We start from the raw sequence: 21,564 nt of genomic DNA on the forward strand, positions 1-21,564 counted from the left end.
TTACTAAAAATCTGCAGAATTTGAAGGCTGTGGGGTATAACCAGAACAGGAAACTTTCACCTTTGCCCCCCTCCTCTGGGGAAATGCAAAATACATCCTGGGGGGAGGAGCGATCAATCCTCAGCTCCTCGCGCCCTCCTCAGCAGTTAGCTTTGATAAATGTCTGAAAATTTCAACTGGAGTGTAGAGAGAATGATGCTCTTTCCACCCCTCTCCGTTAAGAACAGAATTAGGGGCGTTTCCTTCAAATTACAAAAAAAAGGAAAAAAAAAGTCGAGATGAGTGTTCTTTCTGGTCTGACGTGGGTGGCGAAAATTTAAAAAGGTCAATGATGATCCCGAGATTAGTGGGAATGTACACCTCCCTCCCATTTACAGAGATGCCCTGCATCTTTCAAGAGAAGGCCAGCAAATTGCCATGGAAATCTGCCCCAATAGGCAGTGCTCGAGTAGGAGTCAGAGACTTCATAAGCAGGGGTTTGTGGGGGCTGGCACCATAGTGAACACAGTTAAGCCTCACTAATCCCCTGAATGGGGGAAAGGCCAATCTTGATTAGTAAGAAGCTTGAATTTGAAAATATGTTTAAAGAAATGCCATGTTATTATTTCCAAAAACCCGCAAACTGCCTGCTGGGGTCTGTGCTCTAAGCCACTGAGACTCTTAAGGCCTTGAACAAACAGATAAGGACTGTAATTAGCATATTGGTCATTTGAATGCAAAGAGCAGTTAGAGTGGCGCTTAATATTGCGTGTTAGCACACTCCCCTAGCAGGCTGTCACTTTCTTATATTTATGGTATTAATTTGCCTAGCAACCTGACCCCTTTCCTTTTTGGCAGTAAATTTTACCCTAGCATGTCATAATCTGTTCAATTTTCCATATTAGCAGCTGGAATGAATAAGGAAGGGGTGGGGAGGCGCAAGGGGAGGTGGGGTGGGGAGATGAAATTGTGAAAATTGAAAAATCAACATGACCATTTTTTTAAACTTCTATATAACTAGATGGTAACTTTAAAACTCATCGGTGAATTCTCTAAGGAGGGGATGTATTCTCTAGGATGAGTAAAAAGGGGAAGAGAGGTAGGGGCATCTGGGGAGCTCAGTCGGTTGGGTGGTCAGCTCTTGGTTTTGGCTCAGATCATGATCTCAGGGTCCTGGTCCAGCTCCTTGCTCAGAGGGGAGTCTGCTTGAGGATTCTCTCTCCTCCGTCTCCCCCGCCCCCCTTTTCTCTCTCACTCTCTCTCTTCAGTAAATAAATAAAATATTTTAAAAAGGGAAGAGGGACAACCTGTTTCGAATGTTCTGTCCCCATAAGTGACCTAATCAAGTGAACACCAGAGAACACTGGATGTAACGAGTTCCTGGATTATAACAAAATAAGAATTGATTATGAGGCTCAACAGGTGCTTAATTATACAGAACAAAAGCACATTGAGATCTACATCTATTAAACACATCTGTGATGGTCAGCCAATCTTCTGTGCACATATTAACTGTTCCCAAATTCACACTTGAGACCACTTAATTTGAAGTGTGAGTTGTTTGGAAAGGGGAAAAAGAGAGAGAGATGAATACAGTTGCAGCTTTACCCAAATACCCAGTGTCTCCATCGTTTTGTTATGCACGTAGAAGAAAAAGGCTGTTCTTTTACAAGTTGAACAAACCATATGGCCCGTGGGGTGAGGATTGTAGGAAAAAGCGGGGGGAAGCCTCAGTCTCCCTATTCTACTTCACACAAACCTGAGGAGGAAAGATAATCTTTAGGTGATGAAATTCCTAATCTGGTAGTTCCCAAATTTTGCTACACATTACAATCTGAGGAGATTTTTTTTTTTAAAGACTTACGTATTTTAGTGGAGGACAGAAGGAGAGGGAGAGAGACTCTCCAGCAGATTCCTCACTGAGTGCGGAGCCCAACACGGGGCTCGATCTCCCAACTCTGTCATCGTGACCTGAGCCGAAATCAAGAGCTGAATGCTTAACTGACTGAGCCACCCAGGTGCCCCCACCCGAGAAGATTTTTTAAATCTCTGATGCCTGGATTCATGCTAGACAATGAAATTGTGATGTCTGAGGGCAGGGTGGGAGTGGGGGTGGCAAGGCACCAGCAATTCATGAAGATCACAAGGTGATTTGCAAGTGTAGCAAATGGGGAACACCACTGCCTAAAGGCTTTCCTACTTCACATGCAATTTAACTTCATCTTCTCAATTACTAAGGAGGTGCTATTCATCCCCACTTCACAGATGAGAAAACTAAAGTTCAGAGAGGTTATTAAATAAGTTGCCCAAGTTCCCAAAGCTGTTAAATAGCGATTTGAATAGGGGCAGTTTAATTTCAGAGTCTTTGTGTTGAACTTCCATGCAGTGCTATCTCTCTGGGTTTTTGTCCCTGTATCTGGCACTGTTCCAACAAATGCGGTGCATGATAATCCTACATCAATTCAGTGAAAATTTATTAGGTACCTACTATGTAAATCACAGTTGTAGACACAGCAATGTGATTCTATGTAGATTCAAGGAAACTTGGCTAAGTCCGGATAATTCAAGGGACCTTCCAGATATGTTTAGGTTGGTTGTCAATCATGTCAAAGCTTAACCAGCCAAAAATAACCAGAGACAAAACTGTAGTTGGACAGAGTCAAATTTATTGATTTGATGCATGGAGGAATTGCATTCCAGAGGAACCACAGGATGCCTTTCTTGAAAAAAGAGGGAGGAGGGATCATCTTTTATAACACTTGAGTTCCTGCTGAAGGATTCTGAGGAGCATCTAAAAAAGCAGAGATAAGTTCTGGATTGATGGCAGTTCTGAGGTGGGATCCGGAGAAGGGGGTATTAACTAGGAATTGGGGGCTGTCATGAGGCAGGGGTGGCTTACAATCAGGTATCCCCAGGGATAAATGAAAAAGCAAAGTGGGTCTAGGGCATCACTGGGAAGAAAGCAATTGTCACTCAAAGGAGGTAGGGGTCCTCCTGGCATTTTACAAGGGCCACGTGACCTTGGGAGAGACAGTGCTTTCTGCTAACTTTGCAACTGGATTTGTCAGTTTACCCTCTCAGCCTGATTAATCACAGGGCTGCTTATTCTCAGTCCAAGCTGATTTTCTCTCGTTCAGTCCCAGGGAAATTTTGACTCTTCCAGGTTTTGGCCTTTTTCAGCATGGATGAACATGAGAGAAAAAAAAAAGGTGCTCAGATCAACTATTAATAGTTTGCTCCTTTTCAGCTGTGTTGGTAAATTATTTAATGGGAGAGTGTATGTAAAACTTGGGGATTCTTAATAAAGCCTGGATTTCAGTTAGAGTATTGCAACAATGTCAATTTCCAGGGTTTTGACAATGTGCTGTGGCTGTATAAAAAAAGTAATACAGGGATCCCTGGGTGGCGCAGCGGTTTGGCGCCTGCCTTTGGCCCAGGGCGCGATCCTGGAGACCCGGGATCGAATCCCACGTCAGGCTCCCGGTGCATGGAGCCTGCTTCTCCCTCCGCCTGTGTCTCTGCCTCTCTCTCTCTCTCTGTGACTATCATAAATAAATAAAATTTAAAAAAAAAAAAAGTAATACAGTATATCAAAATATTGGGGGGAACTTGAGGAAGATATCTAGGGATTCTCTGTACTATTTATGCAGCTTCTTGTGAGCCTTGAACTATTTTTTAAAAATACAGAAGATGTTCAGTGGGAAAACAGGTTTGTGTTGAATAGCTATATAAGACTTTTTAAAAGCAGTCTGACTTTACCTATGCTCTTCCCTGAATAATCCAAAATTTGTTGTACCAATGTTCTATTAGATATTGCTGGACTTAAATCCGCTGGATTTGAGTACAGCAACCAGTAGTGATATCAGTCAATACCCATGTCTACCATGTATATAGATCCCTGAGGGGTTACTAATTTGGGATCAGTTTGTGCATCCACAAGATGCCATTTGAGTAGAGTCTGGAAATAACCATTAATATCACTAGGTAGGTATTCCTCTCTCTGGCTGACCTATTCCACTTAGCATTATACCCTCTAGTTCCATCCATATTGTTGCAAATGGCAAGATTTCTTTCTTTTTGTGGCGGAGTAATATTCCATTGCATATATATATACCACATCTTCTTTATCCCATCTATCAGGGGACACTTGGGCTGCTTCCATATCTTGGCTACTGTAAATAATGCTGCAATAAACATTTAGACTTGTTGAATCATTACAGTGTACATGGGAAACTAATATAACACCATATGTTAATAATACTTGAATTTTAAAAAATCAGCAGGTACGGAAAGGAGGGAGAAAGCTGTATTAGGCAAAGGGAACAGCAGAAAGAAAGGCACAGAGATACGGAAATCAAAGTATATCAGGGAAACAATAGTTTGATGGGGCTGATGATTGGGGTATATGGGAGGAGTTGGGGGAGAACAACCTAGAAAGATGGGATGGAGCTGGAATGTGGTAGTCTGGTGAGATTTCCTCTCTGAAATTAAGGACTTTGGGGATCCCTGGGTGGCGCAGCGGTTCGGCGCCTGCCTTTGGCCCAGGGCACGATCCTAGAGACCCGGGATCGAATCCCACATCGGGCTCCCGGTGCATGGAGCCTGCTTCTCCCTCTGCCTGTGTCTCTGCCTCTCTCTCTCTCTCTCTCTCTCTCTGTGACTATCGTAAATAAATAATAAAAAAAATTTTAAAAAATGAAATTAAAGACTTTGGACTTCTCTTGCAGTACTTACTTTATCTGCCTTGTGTCCCACTTACTTGGATATGCATCTTTTCTCCCCAACTAGATTCCAGGTTCCTTAAGGAGATGGCCTAAGTTTGATTCATCTGTATAGCATCTGTAGCATCTAGCTGTGTGTTTTGCATTTAAGTGTTGTTAGCACTTTATTAGGCGCTAATAGAATTGTCCTAAGAATGAATAACATATCACAAAGATGTAATTAATACTCTCTCTCAATGACATCTGGAGCCCCGAGATAACGTTGTTTGAGGTGTCTACCCGCCGGGCAGTGAATGTAGCCTACAGAAAAGCACACAACCCATCCCCCTCAGGCTCTCCTTGTGTCTGTTTTTGATGACTGGGTATGGCAATGCCCTGTAACACATGTCCCCCTGTTGCTCCTGGTCCATGCCATGATGGCATCCTTTGAAAAGAGGTAATATGCCTTGCTGTAATCAATTTAGCATTCCACTCACACTTTCCTCTGTTTAGCTTTGCTGGGGTTTTGCAGAGATGCCTTACCTCTCCACCACCTGCCCTTCAGTTTTCTGAATTATAGCGAGTACAGTGGCTCAGATGGGACCTGGAGGTAGTAGGTAAGGAACTCCTTGAGAAGGATATTTTCTCCAGGGTCTGGCTGACATATATTATTGAAGGGGATCTCCACCATGCCTGTTGATGATTTTTCCCCCTTTCACCTCTTGAAAGAAGTATTACATTGCTTACCACCTCGGATGGTTGGGTCTGGGGATGGGGGCACTTCTGTTCCTGACGACCTCATTATGTGGTTATCAGGAACAGATACTGCCCAGGTTGTCACGACAACCAGCAATGATTCAAAGCTTCTGTGAAAGGTCTGTATCTCTGGCAAATAATCAGCCTTTAGCATTCAGCAGATGCTGAACTGAGAAGCCAATCACAGGTGAGCTGGGAAAGCATGACATCATAGTCCAACTGGTCCAAAAAAATTAAGATTTGTCTTTTTATTTTTCTCCTTGTTTCTTTGTCCCTTAGATTTGGTCTTCCATGTCCTCCTCCTCCTCCTTCTTCTTCTTCTTCTTCTCTCTCTCTCTCTCCCTTTCTCTTCCTAGTGAAACGGTGAGAGCAACGAAACTAACTTTTCTTTTTTTTTTAATTTTTTTTTAATTTTTATTTATTTATGATAGTCACAGAGAGAGAGAGAGAGAGGCAGAGACACAGGCGGAGGGAGAAGCAGGCTCCACACACCGGGAGCCTGACGTGGGATTCGATCCCGGGTCTCCAGGATCGCGCCCTGGGCCAAAGGCAAGCGCCAAACCACTGCGCCACCCAGGGATCCCCGAAACTAACTTTTCAAATTCACTTTACTCTGCAGTTTGACTTAAGTTCAGGCAGTGCAGTGATCGGAGTGTGCGGGGAAGAAATGTATAATGTAATGTGATCCGCTCAGGAGCAAAATCAAACAGCATCAGCTCAATTAAATAATGTGCTTTTTTATGTAGGACCATAGTGGAAGTGGGGCTAATTAAAACCAAGTCAGAGGAGAGAAACTTCCTAATTCTCATATTAATTCATCCAGGGCCACCTGCATTTAATTGGCTCCTGCTTTTCCTTCGCTAACTCCCTGGTGGAAGGGAGGAGGGCAGAGGCTTCGAGCTCCTGAAAGCTTGTAGGTTCTACAGGGCAGGTTCCTAACGAGTGCTAATTATAGTGAAGGAAGGTGAAGAGAGACGCGTCCTCCCCCACCCCCACCCCATTCCCAAGGTCCCACAATACAGGGAGCATATGTAAATGGAGACTCATCAAGTCTATTAAGGAGCTGTGTAGCTCTGAAATCTGTTAAATCCACTGTTGTTCCACTAGCCATTTGCATTCGTACAAGAGTCCAGGGATAGCAAGTCAAGTTTCACAGAGGAAAAAAACAAAAGCCCAGGGAAATTTGAGTCTTGCTCAGGGCTTCCTGACCACAAGCTGGACTGGAATCTGGAATCTGGGTCTCCTCATTCCCAGGCCAGAACTCTGAAGCCCCAAGATGGTGATTTCCTAGCAATGGTCTTCCCTCTTCTCTCGCCTCCAGTTTTTAAGGGAACTAGGATGAGCTTTTTGGCAATTCTGAGGCTCCTCACTTTTTGCCTAGCAGGCTCCCTACCACGTTGCCTCCTACGGGAAAGCTGGAGCCCCTAATGAGTGGGAGCTGGGGGGCAGGAAGGAAGGGGCACATTCGGGTCTGCCTGCAATGTTGGCCACAAAGTGTAGTGAGCAGAGCCCAACCAAGGAGGAGTGGGCATGGTGCTCTGGGTGCTCTCAGCTAAGGAACAAATGCCTTTTTCGTGAGCTGCTCAGCTGAGTTCTTTTGTATGCACAGCAGGAGGGGGAGCTTTTTCGTTTTTGTTTTTGTTTTAAATGCAGCTGCTTTAGCAAAAGCCTCGAAGACAGCCACAAATACTCAAGAGTCCACCACTGGGAGCGATTTCTGGCTGTAGGACTTGAGGCAGGCGTGGGAAGGGAGCCCTGATATCCAGGCTGCTTTGCGTGCCTGCCCAGGTATGGCTTGGCTCAGCCTGCTGCAGCAGAGGCTCTACTGCCACACCTGAATCATTCACCTCACATTCAGATCCCTTTCTCGGTAGCAGTTTGTTCATTCTGTTTGCTTGTTTGGTTTTCTTTCTGTCTCCATCCAAAGAAAGCTATATTTTCACTTTTTTACGTGTTCTGTATATTTATTATTAAAACATGTACAGGGACGCCTGGGTGGCTCAGTGGTTGAACGTCTGCTTTCGGCTCAGGTAATGATCCCGGGGTCCTGGGATCTAGTTCTGCATCAGGCTCCCCTCAGGAAGCCTGCTTCTCCTTCTGCCTATGTCTCTGCTTCTCTGCGTCTCTCATGAATAAATAAAATCTTAAAAAAATATAATAAAACATGTAGAAACAATGCAGAAGCATATAAAGAAAACAGTTAATGACCTCCACCATACACACATACCCACTTGTCTTCCTTCACACCTTTCTAATTCCCAGAGTTACTGTATTAGCAGTTTGATGTGTATAATTCCAGCTTAAACACACACACAAACACATGCGTGCAAGTGCATGCACATTTTTAACAAGAATAAAATAGTACACATGCTGTTCTGCCATTTTTTCAGTCAAGATTGTGTCAAGATATGTTTCTACTTTAATATGTAAGAATCCACTTGATTCTTTTTAGCTGGTGTATAATATTCTAAGATAACATATATACCATATCTTGCTTAACAGTTCCCTTATCTAGGGACATTTAGTTTGGCCTTTATATGACGAGTGTTTCTTTCTTACCTAAGATTCAACAACGAACACACTTGAACACAACTTGTCCTGTTTTAATGAGTGTATTCATCATCAAATTTCTTGAACTGAAATTGCTTGGTCAAGTGGCACAGGCATTTAAAATTTCCTAGTATTGCCAGCTTGCCCTTCAAAAAGTCTGTGCCACTTAAAATCTTTTTTAAGATTTTACACTCCCATCATGGTATATGAACAATGCTCCTCTTCTCTGAGATTTGACTGGAAGACTTGGAAGATAGTCGTAGTTTACTTCTGTTGCTATAAGCCCCATCCCAGAGTCTGCTGCTTCTTCTGTGACTCTAGAGGCTGGTCAGGTTGGTCAGAGCCAAAGGAGCAATACAACTTAAGTTGCCACGTGGGGTGGTAGAAAGAATACAAAACAGAGTAGGAGATCTAGTTTCTAGGACCATGTCACTGAGGCATTGGACAGGCTACTTTAAACCTGTGGGTGTCCATTTGATTATCAGCGAAATGAAGATCATAGTTGTGGCAGAACAATGTTGTGGTTGTTGTGAGGATCAAGCCAGGAGGTCCAAAAGTGGTTTGTAACCCGAGAAGCAGGATACACATGCCAAGTGGTTATTCAACTAGTGTGGTGATTATGTCCTTTCTCCAATTAGTGAGGTTGGAGAAGGAAACAGGGGAAAGTGGAAGTTGAGTAGGAAAGATTACACAGATGAAATCTTTAAGACATTCTTAGCTTCCCTGAAAGTTCCCATGCAATTGTCCTATATTCTTGGAGAATAAACCACATTGGTAGCAAAGACTGCTTTATGGTGTCAAGAAGAATTGGGGCACCTTACTGGCTCATTTGGTTAAGCATCTAACTCTGGGTTTTGGCTGATCTCGTGGGTCCTGAGATTGAGCCCCCAGTCGGGCTCTGTGCTGAACGGAGAGTCTGCTTGAAGATTCTCTCCCTCTGCCCCTTACTCTACTTGTGTGCACATGTGAATTCTCTCTCTCGCTAAAATCAGTTAGTCAATCAATCTTAAAAAGAAAAAGAAGAATATAGGATATTGCCCTTTGATGGGAAGACTGAAGTCTTCTATGCTGGGCCTGGCTCCTAAGCCCAGTCCTCTTTCTTTTTTTAAAGATTTTATTTATTTATTCATGATAGACACACACACACAGAGAGAGAGAGAGAGAGAGAGAGAGAGAGAGAGAGGCAGAGACATAGGCAGAGAGAGAAGCAGGCTCCATGCAGGGAGCCTGATGTGGGACTCGATCCTGGGTCTCCAGGATTAGGCCCTGGGCTGAAGGCAGCGCTAAACTGCTGAGCCACCTGGGCTGCCCCCCAGTCCTCTTTCTATGACACCTCTATGCTTTAATTTGTCAGGCACCTAATAGGATTCTGGCCCATAATCACCAGTGAGAGAAGAAATACACACACGAAATGCTTAAATAACCATGTGTGGTGACTGCATAAATAGCTCTGAGTTATTGCTGAGGTATATGGGAGGATTAGAGTGAAATCAAATACCTTTTAATTACAATTTAAATCAATAGCGCAGAAGAACAAGTTAAATCATGAGCCAGAAAAAAATCCAGTTTTATGTCTTAAAAAAAATTCTTATTGTTTAAAATAACCCAAATAAGTGCACTTTACAAATCGGAGATGTAATATTAAGTAAATGTTCATTCATTTAGATCAGTGATTTTTAAATTACTTTAACCATGATGTAAAATAAAAAATCAATTTGATGGGCTACTTTCTTTAACCCCAAAGTTAATTAAAAAGATATCTGTAAAATCATGGAAAGCAGAACCATCGTGATTTCAACCTATTAGGGATTTGAGGAGAAGGGTGAGGGGTGTTTTTGCACTGGGAAGGCAACCACCAAACACACACAAAAAGGCTATTTAAAAATGCCTGATTTTTAAAAATCACCAATCTAGTATACCCCTTTTCCCCCCAAAGCAAATGTGTATTTAAACAAAATCCATAATACTGGGTCTCATATTTTTAAAAAGCATGGGCCTTAGACTCAGATCCAGATACAAATTCCAGCTCTGCGGCTTCTTACCATGTTCACGTAATAGTCATGTATGCATAAACATATTTTCAATTAAGGAAAATAAAGATAAAATGCAAAGTGATCCTTTAAAAAATCTGGAGTATATAGTTTATTTAGTCTTTGCCTCCCTGTTTCCTGCCTTGTCTTAGATTGGAAGGGTTATGGTTGTTCTTTTTTCAACTTCCAACATGAGCATAATTTTAAATTAATAAGTCCAAAGAAGTATCCCATTCTCTCAACTTCCCCAGATGTCTTCTCTGTGAACCTAGAGGTCTGTTGTGTGGCTTTTCCTAGAAGGACCTTGGCAAATATATTAATTAGTTCACCCTCCATCTTGAAACTTGTTTTGCTAGCATTATGAAGAAATGATGGCCAGATGTTATGGGGTGTTGAGAAACGTGGAGGAAAGTGTACTGTGGAGGGTCATAACTCATTTTGACCATTTAAGTATGTCAGGATATCTTCATAAAAATAAATTTGCAAGGGGAGAGGGAAAAGTACTCGTAAACTTTTACCCGATTGTGATAATTTTATGTTCTCTTCTGATCATTTCTATGGGTGTATTTTACATCATTATAATTTGAATGTAATTAGTATTTTGCAATTTTTTTATCATTTTTGATGAGAGCTTATTGTCTCCTTGATGGAATTTACCATAATTTATATAATGTAGCCAAATCCTGGTGGTGGGAGGTGGATATGGATTTTGGATTAGCAAGGGATGATTTTCGGAGTTACATTTTAAGGTTTGCACATGGGTAAAAACCTGTACTTATTGTTAAAGATGAGAGGCCACACCGAAGGTTTTAGGGAGAGCCACATTTTAATGAAATTAAATATATGTATATATCTATATAAACTACTTGACGTAGTTTTATTACTATTATTATTTTGTCTAACCCTCCATGTTTTGAAATGTGTGTTTCATGAGCAGAAAGGTAGTTTTCCTGTCTAAATTGTCATCTCTGAACGCCACTGCCATATCTGCCAGAGTCTACTTTGTATTCCAGAGACTCTTATCAGTGTAACCTGTTGGCCTGACAGGTGGTTTCCCAAATCCAAACCATTTTCCCCAGTAAAGAGTGCCCGTGTAGCTGGACGGATTTCCTCCCCTGGAAATTATTCTGAAATTCCAATCTTCCTGAGGGGAGCCGTTTAAGGAAGATGCACAAAACGCCCCGCCCCTCCCCACTGTCAGGTGCGTCTGTCCCTCTCTCTCTCTCTCTCTCTCTCTCTCTCTCTGTCTCTGTCTCTCGATGGCCCCACCTCTTTGTAGACGACCCTGACAGTGTAGAAGTTTCCATCTCCTTTTCCTTTCCCTCTCTCTGTTCCCTCCCCTTCAGGTTTTTTTTCTTTCCCCTCCCAGGCGCTTCCTGCCTGGAAACAAAAGATTGGTCCCCAGCAGCCCACTCAGGGCGATTTTGGTTTTCTGCTTACCCTCTGATTGGCCCGCGTGCGATGCAGAGCCCGGGTGACGTCATAGCAGACAAGAGCCAGGGAGCGGTTGCCGAGCCGGGCTCTGCCGCGGGCGGGCAGCTGTCGGCAGCGCACCGTCTGGGGGCTCGCGCGGGGGGCTGCAGCTTTTCCTGGCCCTGAGCAGGTGTGCGAGGCCGGGAGGAGAGGCGGGGTGAGCGGGCCGGGCCCGGGGCTGCGGCTGCGGCTGCGGCCCCCCCCCGCCAGCCCCGCCAGCCCGAGCACTCGGAGGTAGAGGAAAGGTCTGGACAGGGTGGCTGGACCAGTGGCAGGTAAATCCCGCGACTCAGGGCGCCCAGCTCGCTCGGGGGAGGGTGTGGCGCTGCCGGGCAGATTTTTCTGCCTTCCCCGGGGGCCCCTCTCCCGCTCTCGGCGGCACTTCAGCCTTGGGTCGCCTCCGTGGCGTCCCCGGAGCCCCGAGACCCGGCGCGCAGTTCGCCCGATGGCGCTTGGCGGCCGCGGACGAGTGGGTGTGTCAGGGCCACTCTCGCAGGGCCCGGACCCCGTTTCTGGGGCAAGCCCTGGACTCGCCGGCCGAGGCCTGGGCCGCTGGAGGCCAAATCCGCCCCCAAATCAACATAAGCCCGTTAGACTTACACCATCTTTCCGCCCCCTCCCCCAGCCACAGTAGCGACGCCCCCCACCCCCAAAAAAAAACCACCAAGGGGAGGAGGTGTGGCCGCGGCCTGGCCAAGTCCAGGGGAGAGGGAAGAGCCCAACTAGAACAAACAGAAAAAGTGACGATTTTCTTCTCTGGGCGCCCTTTCTTTTCCTTTTCTTTACCCTCCTCCTCTTTTTTGGTGGTGGTGGGGGGAGGGTAATGACAGGACGACTTATTTCTTTTCATGTGAATATTGGAATGATGCAGTACTCTCCCTAAAAAGCCTGGGGCCCCTCATTAGCCTTTGTCTTTGTCTGGGGAGGCGCAGGGGTCATTAGGGGTCATCAGGTCCCCTGCCCCCCAACCCTGTCCTCAGCTCACGGTAGGCCTTGCCCTCAGTTTGTGAACTGGCTCTGGCAAGATGACTGCCACACTTTGGGGCAGATTGAACATTTTAGATTTTTACTCTTGTACGTTTTCCTTCCCTAGGTGGTGTTTGAGGCACAGGGTGGGAGGACGGTGCCCAGGGAGGGAGCAAGAGGCCCCTTTTGATTTTTTTGGTCCCACCTTCCAGAATGCAGTGGCAGACTCTGGACTTGAGGGTTCTAGGCTGTGGTCTGTAGAAGCAAAGGAGAAAAGGGTGAGTGGCTTGGCTTTGGGAAGCATGAAGGGGGTGGTTTCAGTGTTTTTGGTTTTTTTGTAATGGCTTTCATCAGAGAAGCCTTTAGCCATGCTAGTCTTGCTCCCCCCATGGTTTTACAGACTCAAATCCAGGCCAGCTGTATGGCTGTCTGAGGTGTTGGAACAGAAGGAGGTCCATTCCTGTTGGTGACAACACTGTGGCCCTGTTCTAGGATGACTGAGGTATAAAGGTCAGTGCAGTTTTCACTGGGCCATTTGCAAAATTATAATTGGGCAGGTCTGTGATTTGGTACTTGAGGCCCCTACCCCAGGGGCACCTCTGGGTGGAGGGGCTCAATCTGGTAATGGATGATTAATAGCCTGGGGCTTGGAGGGAGAGCCATGGAAGCCTCTGTTTTCTAGATATAAATGTCATACCTCCCTTCTCCATGAATGGGACAAAATGGAAAGAGACTGGCACGTTTGCTGGGTAAAAGCCAACAGCTGAAGATCTCGAGGCCAGAAGGACCTTGAGATGTCAAGGAGTGGACCCCCCCCCCAACCTCCAGGCAGACAAGTGGGCCTCATAGGGAGGTTCACTTGTGATACACTTGCAGGCAACGAGTCACAACACCCCAAAGGTGTGCCAACTAGCTGATTTTCTGGTTGGAGGCAGAATTGGCATACAAAGCAAACAGGCATGCTGAGGTCTTTGGGGAGAGGATACTAGATGTGACAAGTGAGAAAAATGAAGAATAATTGGAGGGATGGGGTGGGGTGGGGAAGTGCTGCCCCTGTCAGAGACTCTGTTATTCTGAGGTCAGAGACTAAGCTACTGTGAGGTCAAAGAGGGTGGCCAAGGCAAAAAAAAAGTCAGAACTAGAAATCTAGAAAGAGGTAAGATCAGATGGAGCAGGTAGGAACAAAGCCATAGAGAACAAGAAGAGAGCTGTGGTCTTACCGGGAACCCAAAGGCCCCGATTTCCCCAGGTGAGATGGTGAAATTTTGGTGGTCGAGGCACATGTCGTTCATCCCAGACTTAGGGGGATGATTTTCTTGATATGTAGGGAATCGATAGCATTCCCATCCGCATAACCCACCTTTGGGAACTAGTAGCTTTGGTCATAGGAAGGAAAAGAAACTCAGTGAGCAGTGGACTTCACAATGGCTCTTTCCTCCTGGGTAAGGAGAAGGAATGGCAGGGTTGGGGCTGGGAGTGGGCCTGATCCCAAAGGAGATTTGGGGAGCTTTGAATCTGCCCAAGACAGGTAGGTTGACTATTTTTACATGGGGAGGGCCAAGGCCGGGTCTGTGGTCCCTGTTGCAGCCATAGGAGTATCTGCCTGTGTTCCAAAAATGCCCTCCTTCCCAGGGGCCCATGGGACCCCGTGCAGGCGAGGGATGGTGAAAACCACTGCCCTAGAAGGTAAGTGCAGCTGTTGAGGCTTCTGGGGTACCCTGTTGTCCCCCAACCTCCCCACCTGCCAGAGGCTAGGCGGTTCCCCCTGCAGGGCCTGCCAACTCCGCACGATGTGATTTCTCCAGCAGGGGGCAGGAAAGGGTGTGCAGTCAGGGTCAGAGTCCTCTGGTGTGAAGCTGGAGCTTTTGTATGAACTAACAGCCATACGTTTCAAATCTGATTTTGGGGTACTAGAGAACCAAAGAACACCTCCTCCCCTCCCCCCGGGCCTGGTAGTCTGTTTCCATTCCTCCTGCGCCCCAGGACTTTGGAAGGCATTTGCATTTACATCTCAAGTAGTGATTACTCCAGTCACTAATACCCACAGCCTAACCCAGAGTTTAATTGGAAATGTTAATCGGGACAATGGATCCATGTCTGATTTGCACATTCAGTCAATTATCTGCAGGTTGGGGCAATCTGTGTTGTACCCGAGGGACGTGACAAGGAGCAAAATGGCATAACTCCAGCTGTGGCCGCAGGTGGGAAGCCAAAATGGGGGAGGTAGACCTTGAAGACCCGAAAGAGATGAACAATTTACTGGTGGGGAATGAAGATCATTCCCAAGGTGTGGCCACAGAAAAGCCTGGGCCGCTGATCATTGAGACAGAGCCGGACTGACCGTCTTGGAGCTCACACAGTGGAGAGGGAGGCAAGGGTTTTTTGCCACGCTGGGAGGGTGCTGTATTTGGAGAAAGAAGGTTTTTTGTTTTGGGGGGTTTTTTGTTTTTTGGCTTTTTTTAGAGACTAGAGGACAGGGAGCTAAGGTAGAACAAAAACCCTGGGAGTCAGGAGGCTGGTGGTCTGGTCTGCTTCTGCCCCTCCTTGAGCCTTACTTTCCTTGGCTTTTGAATGATGCGATTGGATGAAGTGGTTTCTGAGAAGGTCATGACATTTAGAAAGTGGGTCTGTTTGTTCTTGGTCATGAAGGCAGGCCCACCATAGGACATCCCCCCCCCCAAAAAAAAATCCATTTACCCTTTTAAATCTCACTTTTTTGGTATACCAATGACCATGTCAATGGGAAGCAGGAGGGAGAAGGGAAGCCCAGGTGGAGAATCTGCTAGGGAACCTATAACCAGCCCCTGAGAAGCTCTGTGGGGATTTTATATAGATCTTATGGGGGGAGGTGGCGGTGGGGGTGCAGATAGGTACTAGTGGTGCCAAGTCCCTGATTCAGCCTCAAAACCAAATGGCCCAGATGAGGGTGAAGGAAGGCCTGCTTAGGATGTGTATCCTCTTCTTTCTCCCTCCTCTGTGAGCCAGGTGGACTTTCTGGAATTCTGCATCTACAAGACACTACCCCTAACTGCCTGCACAATCGCCCCCTCTAGTGGCATCTGCGGGAACACCTTTGGCAGAGCTTCCCATGTGTCCCCTGGCCTGGCTCCCTTTGCCAGCGCTAATCCCTTGGGCAGTTGTTAACTCCCTGCCCCTGCAGAGAAGGGCACCAGTTCTTCCAGATGTCCTGAAGGAGAAACTGAGGCAGCTGCAGCTCCCTGCAGGCCCTTCTCATATATGGATGGGGCCGGGGGTTGAGCAGGGGTGCCATCTCCCTAGCACTTAGTGTCCTCCTTTGGGCTTCACAAAGGTTCCAGAATTCCTTTCCCTGCAATCTTTAGTGCTGGGCCAGGCATCTGCTGTGGGAGGGCCTGCGGTAGAGAGAGTGGTTGGCCATAACTTCCTGCGCCCCCCCCCCCCAAAGTGGCAACCCTAGTCTCCAGTCAGAGATGCTGGCAGGAAGCTGGAATGCAGCAAAGCTGGGGTGCTGGTAGGCACACAATGGGTGCACTGATCCCTACCCCAGCCCCAGTAGGAGGCTAAGCCACAGGTGCAGACACAAGGTGTGATAAACATACAACATGATACAGACACATAATATGGCAGAGACATGTGTTACAGAATATGGATTAGAAACATGGCACACACTTACATGTATACGCAGAACCACAGCACATCCACAGTACATAACAGACCCCATATATGTGCATCTGATAACAAAAACATGACTGCACACACACACCCAACATGATACAGAGTTGACACACACAAAATAGCGATAGGTATGACATGGCGTACACACGACCGGGCACAGGCACGCAGGGCACACAGCTACTGTGGGATGCAGGAAGCAGCACAGATTCCACCCTGCACGTACTCAAACACAGGGCCACATCGCCACACTCCCAACAAAACACATCCCCAACGGGTGGGAAGAGTGTGACCACCAGGTGGAGCACTGTGTCCTGCCAGTCTCCCCCCACTGGCTAGGGCTGTGTAACTGGTGGATTGGAAGCAGGCTGCCATGCAGTTAATGGGAGGCTGAAGCGAGGTGGAGGCAGGTGGAAGGAAAGCTCAATCTTGTACAGGAACCTGGAGGTGCTTGGTTGGTCCAGGCTGGTGCATCCACTGCCCCCCTCCAATCTTGCGTACTCACACTGTTCCCCACCTCCATGGGAGCTTTCTGCCATCCCCGGGCTCAGAAGACTTTTAGTGGCCATCGTTCTTGAGCCCCCTTCCAGTCCTGCCCCTCTCTGGAGCTTTGGTGGCTGTTACTCACCTACCCCCACCCCACCCCCTTGCAGGATGAGCTCATGCAGCCAAGGTCCTGGTTGGCACACCACTTAGTGGCTCAGTGGGTGGCAGTTGGAAAGGCTGCTTGGAGGATGCGAGTGGGAGGCACTCAGGGAATGCCAGGGCCCCTGGGGGACAGATGGGTGGCCGTGTTCTGGAGTCTCGCCAAGAGCAAGTGGCATACCTGGGATATGGGTTGGTCTTCTTGTTCACCAAGGGGAAAGTGAGAATCCTGGGGCTTTTCTTGCCTCCCTGAGGCTTCAGTTTTTTACTGTCTCTGCCTTTAGATATCCTGCCATCTGTGTCTTTGGATTAGGACCTTGTGCATTCCATTATTGGCCATTAGAGCGTGTACTAGCGTGGGTCTGGCTTTGTTGGAATTGAACATATATGTGCTGCTTTTCTTTGAGAACAGACACCATGGAGGGAAGCTGGGGGCAGGTTAGGAAGGATGGAAGAGTGGGCTTCCTTCGAGAGGCTTGAGTGATTGTGGGTGAAGGCAGATAGAGAGGGGTTAAAGACCTTGCCTCCACAGTTGAACATGGAAACCTCTGCAGGGAAATAAGGCAAACTATCACCCAGAAAAACACCAGTAGATATTCACCCTAAGAAGTCTGAGAAAGATCGTGGAAGACCTCCCCATAGTGGACATTGTGGGGAGGCAGAAGGAGGTCCCAGTTAGGATCAGAGACTGCAACCTTCAACAGCTATGAGATGATAGCCAATTAGGGACTCTCCAAGTGCTTCCCACAGCCACCCAGTGAAGGGGGTTGCTGAGAAGGGGAGGAGGAAGAGGTGGCAGCTTGGAAGTGAAACAGCATTGCCAGGGTTTGGGGAAGCTCAGATGTCCTCAGAGCCAAAGTGCGTTTGCCATGATCTCTCAGTTTTCTGTCGTACGTGGGACTGTACCACCTCCTAAGAATATGCGGCTATTTCCCATCTGTCCTATTTGATCCCGTCCTCCTGACACTTGTCTGGGGTGGCTAGGGCAGGTCTTCTCTGCCAACAAGCAAGCAGAGCCAGAGTGAGTGGTGAAATGACAGCAGCTCTCAACCTGAAGCCCCCAGTCCAGCACCCAAATGGGCTCTGACCTCCCAAGGCCCTTTGTATGCTTCTCCTCTCTGATGCTCTGCCTTCTCAAGGGGTTTTCTGAAATCCACTGTAGGGTGTATGTGAGGTTTTGGGGGGGGTGGCTAAGGGAGTAGTAGCAGGAGGGGCAAGGGGTTCCTGCACCCCCACAATGCTTGTCTTGGCAGGTTGTCCCCAAGAAAGAGCATCTGAGTCCTTGCATCTTGTGGCAGCAGGTGTGCCCAGCACCGAGTCCGTCGGAGCTGAAGGCAGCCCAGCCCCTTCTCATGGGCAGCACCCATCTGTGCTGAGGTCCTACAGTGGTGGCAGTAAGAGGTGAGTAATGGATTCCAGGGCAGGGAGTCAGACATCTCCAAATCCAGGTAAAGGCCACCTTTCCATCAGAGCTCCCAATGTTACAGACCCTGCTTAGGCCTCCCTAGCTGGGTCTTGGGATACAGCCCTTTCTTTCTGGGGGCCTGTGGCTATATAGCTAGCCTTGGTTTCTTGGTCCCTCCCTGCCATTGCTGATATGGGAATGATAGCTGTGACTTACATTGTGGAGTAAGAGAAACAACCGAATGGTTAGGGCCAAGTCCTTTACAAACATCAAGCACCATCTAAGAGCTTCCGTGTAACCACCAACGCGCTTCCCATCAAGCTGCCTATTCTCGTTCTTCCTGCTTTCCAGATGTCACAGTGGCATTTCAGCCACGTGCCACTGTCTGACCAGTCAGTTCCTGAAATTTCTCCTGCTCCACAACTTTTATTTCACCTTCCTATTCAAGGCATACCCCCACCCCATCTGTCCCAGCTTCCGGGCCTGGTGGGCTTAAACCTTCCAGAACCTTCCCTCTGCCTTCCCATCCAAGCAGGGACCACTTCTCCCCCAGCTTTCCAACAACACTTGAGTGCGTAGAGTATTGCGTAGCCCTTGCTTCTCTGCTGCCTGCTGTAATTCTTGCGTGGTTTCTGGAGTGTTCATCTTGGCAGGTAAACTAGACCAGAAACTAGGGATAGGGACTCAGTTTTACAGGTCTCTGGTCTCTCTCACGAGTGCCCTACAGTTGCCCGGCAGATTTTCAATTTGAGATCTTCTCTTCCTCTCCACTTCTTTCAGGTTCCGTGGCCCGCCTCTGATCATGTACCTCTTTCCCTGTCGGGCAGCCTTTAGGGCTTCTGCTGTCAGCTGCTCCCTCCAGCCTTCTGTTGCCATATGTCACTGTCCAGCTACCTGTTTGTATCTTAATGTCCCTCTTTCTCTTGGTCTACACTTCTATCTCTTGGTCAGTTACCTGGGCATCTCTCGTAACACCCAAGTCAAAAGTGAGCCACCAACCAAAATTAAAAAAAATAATAACAACAAGAATAACAAAGAGAAAATAAGGAGTATGCAGTGCAGTTCCCTTTCACAAAGCCTGCCCCAGGCCCCAGGACAAAGGAAAAGTGTAGCTCAGTGGCAGGTGTTTCTAGGGTGCCTCCTCATGAAGGGGAATCTCCAGAGTTTCGGCCATGATATTGAGGGTATGAAATTACAACCCTGCTGATACTAATGTATTCAGCTTTCTAGAGATGCTGTGGTAGGGGATCCTCTATAGACCTGGAGCGACAGAAGGTAACTAGAACTCGCTCAAGTCAGAAGCGAGCCCCGGGATCTCTTCCGGGTGTTCTGTGACAGCTCCAATAATAACCCGTATCTATTGTCTACTGTTGCCAGCACTGGGCTAGGCATTTTACTTGCAGGAGACCGTTTGATCCCACAGTAGTTCCTGTTTTTGTTTCTGATTATAAGTGAGACTAGCTCAAGGTAGGTACTAGAATCATTGTCTTTGCCCACAAAGAGACAGAAGTTGGGAGGGGCTGAGTAATGTGCCTGTAACTGGATACATGCGGTGGCTTTGAGGGGAAAGACGCTTCCTGGAGAGTTTCTCAGCATCCTAGATGACATCAGTACTCTTCCCTGGTTGCACACATGCACATATACTTTCTCAAGCATGCTTCTGTACTCTTGGACATTCATACAATCCTTAGGCCTCCTTGGCTCACACTTTTCCCACCGGACACGTTTGTGGTGACCATCACGCCCACCCCTTCACCCTCACACACATATTTACAAACATACTGCATGCCGGCATACACCCATACTGCCACACACTGCCACATACATTTCTATATTCACATTTCATACTGACACATGCTTGCACTCGCCCTACACTGCAGCCTCACATTCTCACCCACTCACACCTTTATACTTTCTTATGTTCTCACACACTCTTGGTCACACCTTCTCACATCCACAGAAATGATAGAATCACATTTAACCTGCAAATTCCTACACGATCGCAAGTAGTTTATACGCAGACCCATGCTGACTTGCCCCTGCCTATTTCTCATATAGCCATACACACCCTCAGTGTTATATGCTGTAACACATTTGCGCTGTCATGGATGGTTTCCTCCTTGCAGTAAAACACACAGATCATCACTCATTGAAGGGACACATGCATGCGCATACATGCTCCCACCATGAACACAGTCTCACCCATTTCCACTTTTTATTTTTTTAAGATTTTATTTATTTATTCATGAGAGACAGAGAGAGAGAGAGAGAGAGAGGCAAAGAGAGAAGCAGGCTCCCTTCAGGAAACCTGATGTGGGACTCGATCCCGTGTCTCCAGGATCAGGCCCTGGACTGAAGGTGGTACTAAACCACTGAGCTACCCGGGCTGCCCCTCATTTCCACTTTTTAGACCCTCTTACAATCTTAACCTCAATATTACATGCTCAGCACTGATGTAACCCCCTGCCTCTGTCACACTCACACATAGTCACCCTTATACATGGAAACACACTCATCATGACACCCATTCCCGCTTATTTGCTCACCTTCATGCTGAGATCTGATCGCACTCCTCCAGCTCACAGGCATGCATCCTGATATACAGTCTCACACTCTCCTTTTCATAAACTTAGACACTTTCACTAACACCCAGCACCCTATGTTCGCACTCAGAGTCATACTGATGCAGTCATCCCGACACACCCTGACATGTCCATATGCCCATTCAGTCCTCATGCTAATTCACATCACACAGTCACACTTAGGGCATGCCCATGCCCATATACTGATGTTTGTACATTTGCACAGTTTTCCATATTCTCACATTTGCAGACACATGCTCAAAATCCTACACTCCCACACATTCCCAGGGGTGCACGGTCACAATCATGCACATTCACATGTATATCTTCACACTGTCCAACTATCATTTCTACAGTACACGTGTTCACACTGGTGCTAGCATGCTTACATTCCTGCCCGTTCTCACTCTTGTACTCTCACACTGACATACCCTCACACAGCTACATGCATTTGCACCAGTACACATATGGTGATCTGCAGGGTCCCTGAGTGGCAGTTATGTTGGCACACACCACCCTGACCCACACAATTGAACACTGTCACCCTCAATTCCCATAAATGCATTTATGCATTTAGACATAACCTGCTACTGATGCCGTTGATGGCCATGTAGACTTACACTCAGACTCTCATCCACCCTGCAGTACCCCCCCCCCTTAGGTTGATATACTTGTTCACACTGGCCCATGTGCCCACACAGTCACCAAGGCATAAATACATTGACTCTAGCTCAACATACTTGCCTGAATGGCCATGAACTCTTAGTTGGACTCACACACGGACGCATTGACACTGACCTATGCTCCCTTGCTGAGATGATCCTTCT

At 47.1% G+C, this 21,564-nt stretch overlaps 1 protein-coding gene across 37 annotated transcripts in view; it reads left to right on the top strand.

Annotated features, from left to right (window-relative positions):
* Positions 1-21,564, top strand: part of PAK3 (p21 (RAC1) activated kinase 3) — a 261,514-nt gene that overhangs the window by 124,490 nt on the left and 115,460 nt on the right. For 6 of the 37 annotated variants that reach the window (XM_026014851.2, XM_026014854.2, XM_026014860.2 and 3 more), the window contains exons 1-4: positions 11,582-11,763; positions 12,667-12,732; positions 12,855-12,964; positions 18,004-18,151. The exons of 14 other annotated variants lie outside the window; for them this stretch is intronic. The gene's annotated coding sequence lies outside the window, so the exon portion shown is untranslated. Of the gene's footprint in view, positions 1-11,539; positions 11,764-12,666; positions 12,733-12,854; positions 12,965-18,003; positions 18,152-21,564 lie in introns of those variants that run through there. 17 more of the 37 variants (XM_072743892.1, XM_072743905.1, XM_026014847.2 and 14 more) reach the window with 7 other exon arrangements.

Source organism: Vulpes vulpes, chromosome X (assembly GCF_048418805.1).
Source record: "Vulpes vulpes isolate BD-2025 chromosome X, VulVul3, whole genome shotgun sequence".
Lineage (NCBI taxonomy): Eukaryota > Metazoa > Chordata > Mammalia > Carnivora > Canidae > Vulpes > Vulpes vulpes.